The sequence below is a fragment of the Cupressus sempervirens genome, chromosome 11 (assembly GCF_028749045.1).
Source record: "Cupressus sempervirens isolate cs-2001-9-10 chromosome 11, ASM2874904v1, whole genome shotgun sequence".
Classification (NCBI taxonomy): domain Eukaryota; kingdom Viridiplantae; phylum Streptophyta; class Pinopsida; order Cupressales; family Cupressaceae; genus Cupressus; species Cupressus sempervirens.
This window is the reverse complement of record NC_143128.1, coordinates 491,238,099-491,249,144: the sequence shown is the minus strand read 5'-3', so window position 1 is coordinate 491,249,144 and position 11,046 is coordinate 491,238,099.

Genomic DNA, 11,046 nt, shown 5'->3' with positions numbered 1-11,046 from the left:
CCTTGCATAAGTCATCATTTCCTATAAATAAAGTTTCACCCACAAATATTTCTACCAACACAATCTTCTTGTTCGGTCCTTCTTTGATATACAAACTATTGTCATCATTCATTTTTTGAAAATCAATCTTTATTAAGTAGTTATGAAGTCTTTCATATCAAGCTCTAGGAGCTTTCTTGAGACCATACAATGCTTTGTGTAATTTGTAGACCATATCTCTTTTGATAGGATCTACAAAATCTTCAAGTTATTCTATGTAGACTTCTTCATCGAGAATTCCATTCAACAATGTAGACTTTACATCCATTTGATAAACTTTAAATCCTCTATGTGGTGCATACGCTTGTAAACTTCTAACACCTGCTAATATTGCAACAAGAGAAAAAGTTTCACTATAATCAAGACCTTCTTCTTGAGAAAAACCTTTACAAACTAACATTTCTTTGTTTTTGGAAACTTCTTCATCTTCATTTAGCTTATTTCTAAAAACCAATTTTGTGTCAATTGCATTTTTATCCTTGGGTCTAGGAACAAGAGTCCAAGTCATATTCTTCTATATTTTATATTTATTCATTCATAGCTTCAATCCAACTTTCATTATCCAAAGCATCTTTAACATTTCTAGGTCCAAATTCAGCAAGCAAACATGTACCTTTCAATTTGTTGCTTGTCATTGTTCCATCTGACTTGTCTCCAATGATCTGATCAGGCACATGGTGTCTTCTAACATATCTTGCTAACACAGGTACTTTGGATTTGGAATTTTTTCCACTAACCCTCTTTGTGATCTTCTATGTCAATCTTGGGTCTCACTGTTTGTGACTCGGGTCCATAAAACTTGGTTTGCTCTAGTAATAGTTTGGTAGCTTCAGACTATGACTTGAGTTGCTAGTTGCAACTTGATAGCTTTTGGAGATTTTGGGGACTCAAGAGATGAGGCTTCCTAACTTCAAAATAGATTTGGCAATATATCAAGTTCATAATAAAAAAATCATTTGTAATCTTTAGGTTCTTTGTTTCTTTCTTCTTCACTCTTTTCTACAAACTCATCAATTCTTACATGTGCACTTTCTATGATTTTATAAGTTGACCAATTCAAACATTTGTATGTTTTACTTTTGTAGGAGTATCTTAGGAATATGCCTTCATCACCTTTGACATCAAATTTACCTTTACTAGATTCCTTCAAGATATAACATTTGCTACCAAATACTTTCAAGTAACTTGCATTAGGCTTGTAGCCATACCATAATTCATAAGGATTTTGATTTGATTCTTTCTTCAACTGTCCTCTATTCAAGGTATATACTGCAGTATTGATTGCTTCCTTCTAGTATTTGATTGCAACATTCTTTTTCTATCATCAAGGTTCTTACACAATCCATGATAGATTTGTTCCTTCTTTCTACTATACCATTTTGCGAAGGTGTACTAGGTGTTGATACTTTTCTCTTAATTCCTTTTTCAATGTAAAATTTATTGAATTCATTGGAAATGAATTCACAACCTCTATCTGACCTCAAACATTTTAGCTTCTTTCTAGTTTCTTCCTCTACTCTTGCCAGCTATCACTTAAATTTTTAAAAAAATTCAAAAAAAAATTAGATACATTATAGTCATCATTCTAGAATAATCATCAACAAATAGAATGAAATACTTATCTCCAGTATAACTCTCTATTCCAATAGGTCCACATAAGTTTGTTTGAACTAGCTCCAAGACTTCTTATAAATGATAGTCCTTGTTTCTAAAACTTGTCTTCCTCATCTCACCAATTTGACAATTTTTACATAGGCCCATATCAAGTTTCTTTAGGCTAGGAATACCTATTACTCTTTTCTTCTTTCTTATCTTGATTATATTATCACAGTTTACATGACAATTTTTTGTTCCATAACCATCTTTCTTCTACTTGAGCAATAAAACATGAACTTTTATTGAGATCTAGGTAGAATAGGTTACCTTTTTTTTGTTTTCTAGACCCAACTAGATTTCCTTTTCCATCTAGTAGTTTGGCCTTCCCATTCATGAATTCTACTTTGAATCCAATGTTATTCAATTGTGTCAATTGTGCCACACTTAGTAGATTATTCTTTAGTCCTTCAACCCAACAAGCATTATCACATCTAAGTTCATTGGTTAGTGAGATACAACCTTTTTCCTTTATGCAACAAGGTTCATTGTTTCTAAATCTCACACTACCACCATCATAATGTTCCATGTGTTCAAATTTTATTTTATCACTAGTCATATGATGTGAGTAGCAACTATCAATAATCCATGTATCATTTTTGCTAATATGAGAGATAAGTGCCATTTTATCTCCTTCATCATCATGTTCATCTTTTACAACAATATATACCATTTCATCATCTTCACTACTATTTGAGTCTTTAGCTATGAAAAAAGATTTCTTACCTTTGTCCTTGAAGTCCTTGAAATTCTTGATGTTTTTAAATTCTTCTTGCCTTTGTACTTGTTGTGCTTCTTTTCATCTATGTCTTCCCTATTTGGGCACCTTGCAGCAATGTGTCCAATTTCTTCACAAGAGAAACATATTAAAGTAATCTTGCCTTTATACTTTCCTTTTCCTTTGGGATACCTTCTTGCAAGTAATGCCTCAATGGATTCAAGATCACTATTAGAAATGTCCTCCTCTTTGCTTTTAGATTTTTTTCGTTTAGACTTTTTATCTTTATCCTTGAGTGATACCTTGGCTTCAAATGTAGACTCAAGATTGCTAGAACTAGGAATATAATTATCATAGTTATCTAGTTCAAATTCTATCAACCTTCCAACTAGAGCATCCAAAGTTATATTTTTATTTGGATCACATCCCATCTCTTGAATAGTAGACACTCTGATTGCATAGATACAAAGAATGGTTTTGAGTACCTTGCTTACCTTTGTTACATCTTCAATTTTTCCTCTAGAGGCTTTTATAGAACTGACACTGGCTTTGATTCTTTCAACATATTTCTCAATGTTTTCATCCTCTCTCATTTTCATCTAATCAAACTAACATCTCAAGCTTTCTACCTTGGCTCTTTTTACATTATCATCACCTCCATAGATATCCTTCAGTTTGGTCCACATTTTATGAGTAGTAACACATACTTTGACTTCATCAAATTCAACATAGTTAAGAGTTGATGCTATGTCAATCATCATGATATAAGGATTTTTCTTTTTAGCAATTTCTTCTACAGTCAGTGTACTAGTAGGAGCTATATAAGAAGCATTTAAGAATTTCAAACCTAAACCATTGATGGTTTCTAGATGCAACTTCATAAGTTCTTGCCATGTTGCAAAGTTATCTCTATTCAACTTGGGAATCTCTCTTCTGTAAGACATCCTAATCTTTAGCTTAGGTCCTTGAAACCCTATCTACAAGCACCAAGAATCTCTGATGCCAATTGTTGGAAATATAAGAGGAGTAACTAAGAGGGGAGGGGTGAATCAGTTACCACTAAAATAAATCTCAATCCTTAGATGTTAATACAAATCAAAACTCAAGTTAAACTATATTCTACTGTAACTTGGCAAACACACATGCACTTTGTTTACACTAGCAAATGCAATAACTTGGTAAATACTAAGAATCAACTATGACTTGGCAATAACTGAATATATTGATCTTAATGTGATTAACCTTAAATTTAACTTAATTTCATACATATAAAATAAATAGCATGAACACAAGTGACACCAAGATTTAACATAGAAACCTAATTTGGGAAAAACCACCAATTATTAATTTTCAGTCTTCTAAAGTGAGCCCTATTAGGAGCCAACCCTATTAAAGGTTACAAAACACACTATTAGGTGTGAGCCTATTAGAGGGGCCTTGTTAGAGGTCTTTAGAAAATTCTATCTTGAAATGTCACCTTGTTAGAGGATTTACAAATAGCTGTGAAGCCAACTCTATTAAGAGATTTAGATCATTGCTACAATGGTTAGAAAGTAACAATGAGATGACCTATTTTATGATGCAACTAAATTGCTAATTACAAATCTCAATTCTGGATTGTATACTTGATCCTTCCTAATTGGATGTATCTTTGTAGCTCAACAAGGATATTATGCTTATCCTTCTAACTCACTTCCTCTAATCATCTTCAAATATTCTATTATATTCCTCACTTTTAATCATCAACTTGACCTTATATTTATACCTTACACATTGTCAAGTTGGCTTGAATACAAACTAGAATAAGTAATATTCATCTTCTCAGTTGGCTAGAAACAACAACTAAATCAATTGAACTCAATATGCCAAAACAAGAAAATCCTTTGTTAGCTAACCACGCTCGGTAGACATAAATTCAAAAATAATTTTCTTGTGTTAACCAAGTGAACTTAGTTAGCACTACATATTCACAAAATTCTTTTGGTAACTGATTCAACTTGATTAACATGATTTCTATCCAACATTTCCTTCGTTACTCAAGTGAAATTGATTAACACTCAACTTCTACAAACTTTCCTTTAACAACGAAGTGAACTTGATAGACACTATCTTCTAAACTAAAAAAACTTAGAAATACTTGGCAAAAATAGGAAACAATCTTTAATGCCCAAGTGAGCTTAGCATACATTGACTAGAGATGATATGAAATTTTGTGTAACATCAAAGAAAATACACAATTAATCAATTGTTAGAGACAAAGACATGATAATAATAACTCCTTATATCAAACTTGCAAGAATTTGGTATAGCTCTAATACAATGTAAGAATTTTCTTTAGGGAAAAATTCACCCAAGAACTAAGAACTCAAACACAAGCACAACTTTGGACCAAAAAGTAGTATGATCAAAATAACAATGTATTCAATTTAATATGCACATTAAAAGTACACTAGGAGTGCCTATATATAAAGGCCTTTAAGATGCATCTAGAATGCCTCAAAATTAGTATCATGATAAGTCTTACAACTAGGCACATGTCCACCAAATATGGGTTATCCTCCATTAAGCATGGGAGTAAGTGCAATGATGAGAGGATAAGCCTACAATGGTGTATCATGCAAATTAGTGTTGTAGACAACATGTGCTAAAAAGGGAGTGTGAATAATTGTGTTGTCTACATGACAACTCAGTGAATGATGCAAACTCCTAAGTGTCTCACAAAATAAAATAATGCATTAACCTAAATAAACTTAAGTAAGTGTAAACAGTAAATACGTATTTACACCAACAAAACTAAACTAGCACTTGAACTAATAAGGTGCAAGGTTTTTACCAATGAGATGCAATGGTTTTATGGATAACAATTTATTTAAGATTATTTACAAATTAAGTAAGAGATACCATTTCTTTGTAACAATGTAATAAGAAAATTATAATTGGTAGCATCATTTTCAAATTATGAAGATTAAAAATATTAACATATTCAATTTTCTACACTTTTTTCAAAGTCAATACTTTGTGATCGCATATTCTATATAAAAACATGTCAAATAGTTCACATGTTTTGTTTATGATTGTACACTTTGTGTATATATTCTCAAACAAGAACACTGATAATTTCTAAAAGCCTTCCTCTTGTGTAATTGTACTCTTATTTTTACAACAACCATCTTTAAGAGGATCTGGTGTCAAAATTACTAAGAAAAGGAACAAATAGATCATGGCTTTCTATGGGACCATTTCTCCACACCCATGCCCTATCTACACTTCAAATATTTTTTATCTAACCTAATAAAATCCTATTTTCATCTATTCACATTCTTTATAAATAAATAAAATTGAAACATGTTTAGATAGAGACAAATGCATAGAGAAGTTAAAAACAAATGAAACAAATATAAAGGGATGGTGAGCTATAATTTCCTATGGTCATGTTGTGATAGGGTCATGCTCCTTCATGTGACCTCCTATTTCTCTTGTATAAATTTACATGAATGAAACCATATATAAAATTATTTATGGTCTCCACTATTTCTAAATTCACCTACTTTACCTTTATTCTCTCCTTAAAAACTTGCCTCTTTTCATTTGTGAAATGTAGACTCCTATTGCTTTTCATTCTTTCTAGTTTCTAGAATTTATCATATGGACTGAGTGGTATCCTTCCTAATACAATTTGATGGACATATTCACTTCTGTATTAGGCAAATGATAACATTGCATACAAAAAATATGATATTAAAGTTGTCCAAGATCATGAGATTGCAGAAGTTATTATATGTGTTTTTTTGGCATCATATTATTTCAACCTATTTGATATTTTTGTTTTTTAATTATTATGATATCTTCTCTATAAAACACATAGAAAAATTGCCATGTATCTAGCATATCGCTAAAATTATATGCAAGTAAATTAACTATCAAGGATTATCATCAAGAATAGATGAAGTATAGATCAACGATTGAAAGATTATTGTACCTAACTTCTACTAGACCATATATTTTGTGTAGTACACTTAGGATCCTAATTTTGGGAAGAATCAAAAGAATGTTATGGTGGTGAAAATAATTTTTAGATATTTTTTAAAAATAAAATATTTTGGATTGTGTTATCCAAAAGGTTTATATTTCACATGAAAAAATATATTTGTGCAGATTGGGTAGGTTGCTTGGATAACCAAATAAGTACTAGTGGTGTAGCTTACTTTCTTCAATCTTAGTTAGTTTCTTGGTCAAGAAAGAAGTAGGATTTTCTAACTTCATTAACTATTGAATTAGAATATGTTGTACCTTCCTCATGGTGTGATCAAGTTTTATGGATGAAACACACCTTGAAGGATATATGTGTAACTTTTAACAAACCAATTTTGATCATGTGTAATAATATACATTCTATGAATTTGTCCAAGAACCTATTGCTATATTCTAGAACATAATGTATACTTGTATCTATTAGGTTACATTTTATTAGAGAGAAGGTCTTGAATAATTAAGTAAATCTTGAGCATGTTCCTACAAAGGAGTAGAAAGTATATGTATTCATAAACCCTTTATGCAAGGATAGTCATATTGGAAGTATGGTTGATGGTTATCATTTTAGATTTTCATTCATACCCACATGGTTTTCATTAGTGTGAACATCTTATATGTACCTTACTTACTATGTTCATGCATTGGTGGTTGTAAACCAATTATTTCTAGTAGTTGGTGCATATTAGATTCCTATGCATTAATTACCACTCTCAGTGATAACATGTTCTTCATATATTGTTAATGACTATTGGCTTAACATTAATTGGATCATAATTTAATTTCCCATTGGTTACTTGGATCATCTTGTTGTTTCATGAAGTTTATTTTTTGGATTTTTCCTTTAAAAAGTGTATTTTTGTTTGGCCATAGTCATTTCTCATAGTGTATTCATCATGATCATTGGTATCAATAGTTGTAAAACCATGTTGGTGCACTCAGGAGTCTTTTCATTTCTTAATATGGTGAGTCCCTTCATTTATCTATTTTGGCTGATAGATATATGGAAGGAGTCTAGTATATGTATTATTTCAATGTGTGTATATCATATATATGAAAAAGTTGTAAAGCATGCAAAGTTGGTGATTCATGTTTTTTTTATAATGGAAGTGTGAGCATGTACTCAGACAAGTTAATTAAGGAGTTGTGGATACATAATAACTAGAAATTATAGAGGCCTGATTTTTTTTTTTTTTTGGTTAAACTTTTTATTTTCACATTGAGCATTTATTTTGGCATTCATCCTTTTGATTTTTTTAGGTGTAGTTACTCAAGTAGTTAACCTACCAAAAATACCCCTTCTTTGTTTGGTAGTTAGCCTTGTTGTATCAGATCACCTAATCAGTGTGACCATAATAATTTTTTTCATTCATTTAATAATAATTAGTTTCTCTATGGTTTTTCCTAGTTTTTTTCTCCATCTCATTTATGGTTTTCATTTTATTGGTGTGCCTATGATTTTTATTCTTATCATTTGATGGTTACTATTATGAATTAACTAAAAAATATTTAGTAGCAATAGATGTATATTTTGATATAAAATATAGTTGGAAAAGGTTTTAAGAGTATGTGTAATAAAGGATTCACCCACTCTCAGTTATTCAACATGTTCAACAATTAGTTTCAGATCTTGGTTCCTTGGTTTGAATCTTAACAACTTGAGGTAGATCTAACAACACACAATTTGAATATCCTTATATTTAAAAGATATTATTAAAAAAATTATGTATGAGAATTGTGGAATTTCCCTTCTCAAATTATGAGGTTTTATCCTATGGAATGAATTCATGATGCTTCCATTCATGTTGATATGAGATGATTATTATCTATCTTATTAGTATATTATTTTTCTCATATTGAAGATGAAACTTTTATTATCTATATGTTGTATGCATTTATGGTGTAAATGTTGATTCAATTATTCATCTTCATTTGAAATTAGGAATTACCTATGTGAGAGACTTTGAGAAAGTTCCTCTTTTAGTTTCATTTAATCCTTTATGATGTTATAGTCTTTGGGTTCCATATTGATATTTATAGGTACCTATAAGATCTCAATTATAAAAAAATATGATATGTAATAGCATAAGTGCTCTTTTATTTTTACGTGCACTCAAACCCTCTCTAATTTTTCACTATATCTACTTTTTAGTTTATGTAATTCACTTTCCAATTGAATTATTTTCTCTAGTCAACCTCCTTCTAAAATCTAAGAAACAAAGTCCCCAAAGACATTGATATTATATTAGCATCTCTCTTACCTAGTGGTGCCAATCATATTTTTCTTGAGGTGGTTTTCTACTCTAATATGTCATAAGAATTGACAAAATTAGCCCTTTTATGTGATCCCCTTTTCATATTGTGTATTTTAGTGAACTTGATTCTTCTTAGATACATTTGATTTGGTGTCAAAATATACTTTTTATGCATTGAAAATTATGGCATTTACTCTTTTCAAATTGGTAGTTAGATCCTATAAATGCATGTGTTTACATAAAAACCTAGTTTATTCTTGAACAATGCTTCCCACACAATAAAAATCAAGGAAAAAAAATATTATTTCATTAGTTAGAAATTATTCCATTTCATCCTTTCATTTCTTATTTATGCATTTTCATAAAAAAAATATGTTTTGATATTATTATTAATTAGATTAATTTATAATGAAAATATTTTCTCAATGTTATAGTGGCTTAATCTCTCTTTTATCACTTTATCCCTCTCTTAACAACCCCCCTCTCCATAAGGATAGAGTTGTGTGCGTAATTGTTTTTCACCCTTATTCCAATAATTTCTCTCTTTTGGGAGAAGTGTTGAATATTGAAATTAACTATTCTCTTGATATGTGTTTTGGCAATGATAATACCTTCCTAAAATTTGATAATCCCCATTGTGGTATTTAATAGATTCTATTAATTTCCATGATTTTCCATTTAGGAATGATGCTTTAATAGATTATGATTATCCCTCTTCTTAATTTTTTCTATTTCTACTCATAATGATTTCCCTATTTGGGATGAACCACAAGATAATTATGTTGACTATTCTCTCCCTCATAAAGAAACCTTGATAATAAAAAATGGATGATATTGTGGTTGACATTTCTTCTACGCCCTTTGGAGAGTACACATTCATGTGTGACATTGATATTTATGCATTTACATTATGGAGTAAGAGGAGGACATTGTAAATACCTTTCTTAATATCACCTTACCTTTGTTTGACATATCATTTAGAGATGAAGCATTAATGGAAGACCTTAATCACTATTCTAGTGATTCTCCTATACTTATGAGAATACCATAGAAAAGGAGGATGATATCAGTACCACTTTCCTCGATGTTCTACCTTCTAGTGACAAATCTATGAACAATCAAGAGTTTGGTCAAGTTAATGTTGTCAATGTTTTGGATTATAAAAATCCTAAGTTTTTTGTCCATCAATGTCAAGATGCCCCTCAACCTCAAAATAAATAAGCTATTTTGGTAAAAGGTTCTCAATAGTCTAATTATCATGCAGTCTATTACACTCATAACAAGAGAACTAATAGAAAACTACAAGCTTATTTGTTTACTCTTACTTCTCAATCGATGCTTCCTCTTGCACCTCATCTCTCTTGAAACCTTGGAAAAGAGTATGATTTAGTAGAGAAACTATGTGCTACTCCTACCAAGATATCTATTTGGGTGTTAGAATTCTTTAGAATAACTGAGAGGGGGGTGAATCAATTATTCAAGGTCCAAAATTCCCTATTAATACCTTTTTACTACTTTTAATGAATCCATACCCTTTTCATCTGTTCAAACTTAAATCAATCATATAAGCAAGTTACAGTAAATCAATATGCAAAAATGAAACATTCAAGATCAACACATGACACAATATTTTACGTAGAAACCCAATTTGGGAAAAACCACCAGTAACATGCTACTTGATTCTCACTCTTCTGAAGTGATGCCCTGTTAAAAGCCTTCCCTGTTAAAGGCTTACAACACACTGTTAAATGTGACCTTGTTAGAGGATTTCACCAAATTGTTAGGAATGGGCCTGGTTAAAGGTCTTTAGAACATTCACTTGGAATGTCACCCTGTTAAAGGATTTATCTAATGGCTGTTAAACCAACCTAAGTCCATAGGATTTAGACTTACTATTACAATTGCTAGAAAGTAACGATAATGGTCTTTTGATCTGATATAACTTACAACATACTTTGTAGATTTCAGATCACTCTTTCAGTTCAATCCTTATGCTTGGCTTTAATCACTTCAGCTCTGACTGCTTGAATTCCTCTCAAGCTTCGTCTTCTTGAGTCTTCTAACTCATTCTATCAATGCAATCATCCTTGTGGTCATCTATCCAAACAGATTTCTTGTGCTATCTTCTCCTTAGCACTTCTTCAGCACTTCATGCTTTATGCTTGACCACGGCTCTCTCTCACACTATCCCCTCTATTTTTTTCATTAACTTATGTCTTCTTATATAGAAGTTTGATTTGCCTTTGCCGTTCAATTCTCCCTCTCCAATTTTAGGGTTTCAAAATGGATTAGGTAGGATACAATGTATCTACCCCATATCTTGTCTTCTAGAAACTTAGCCAGTTGTATCCT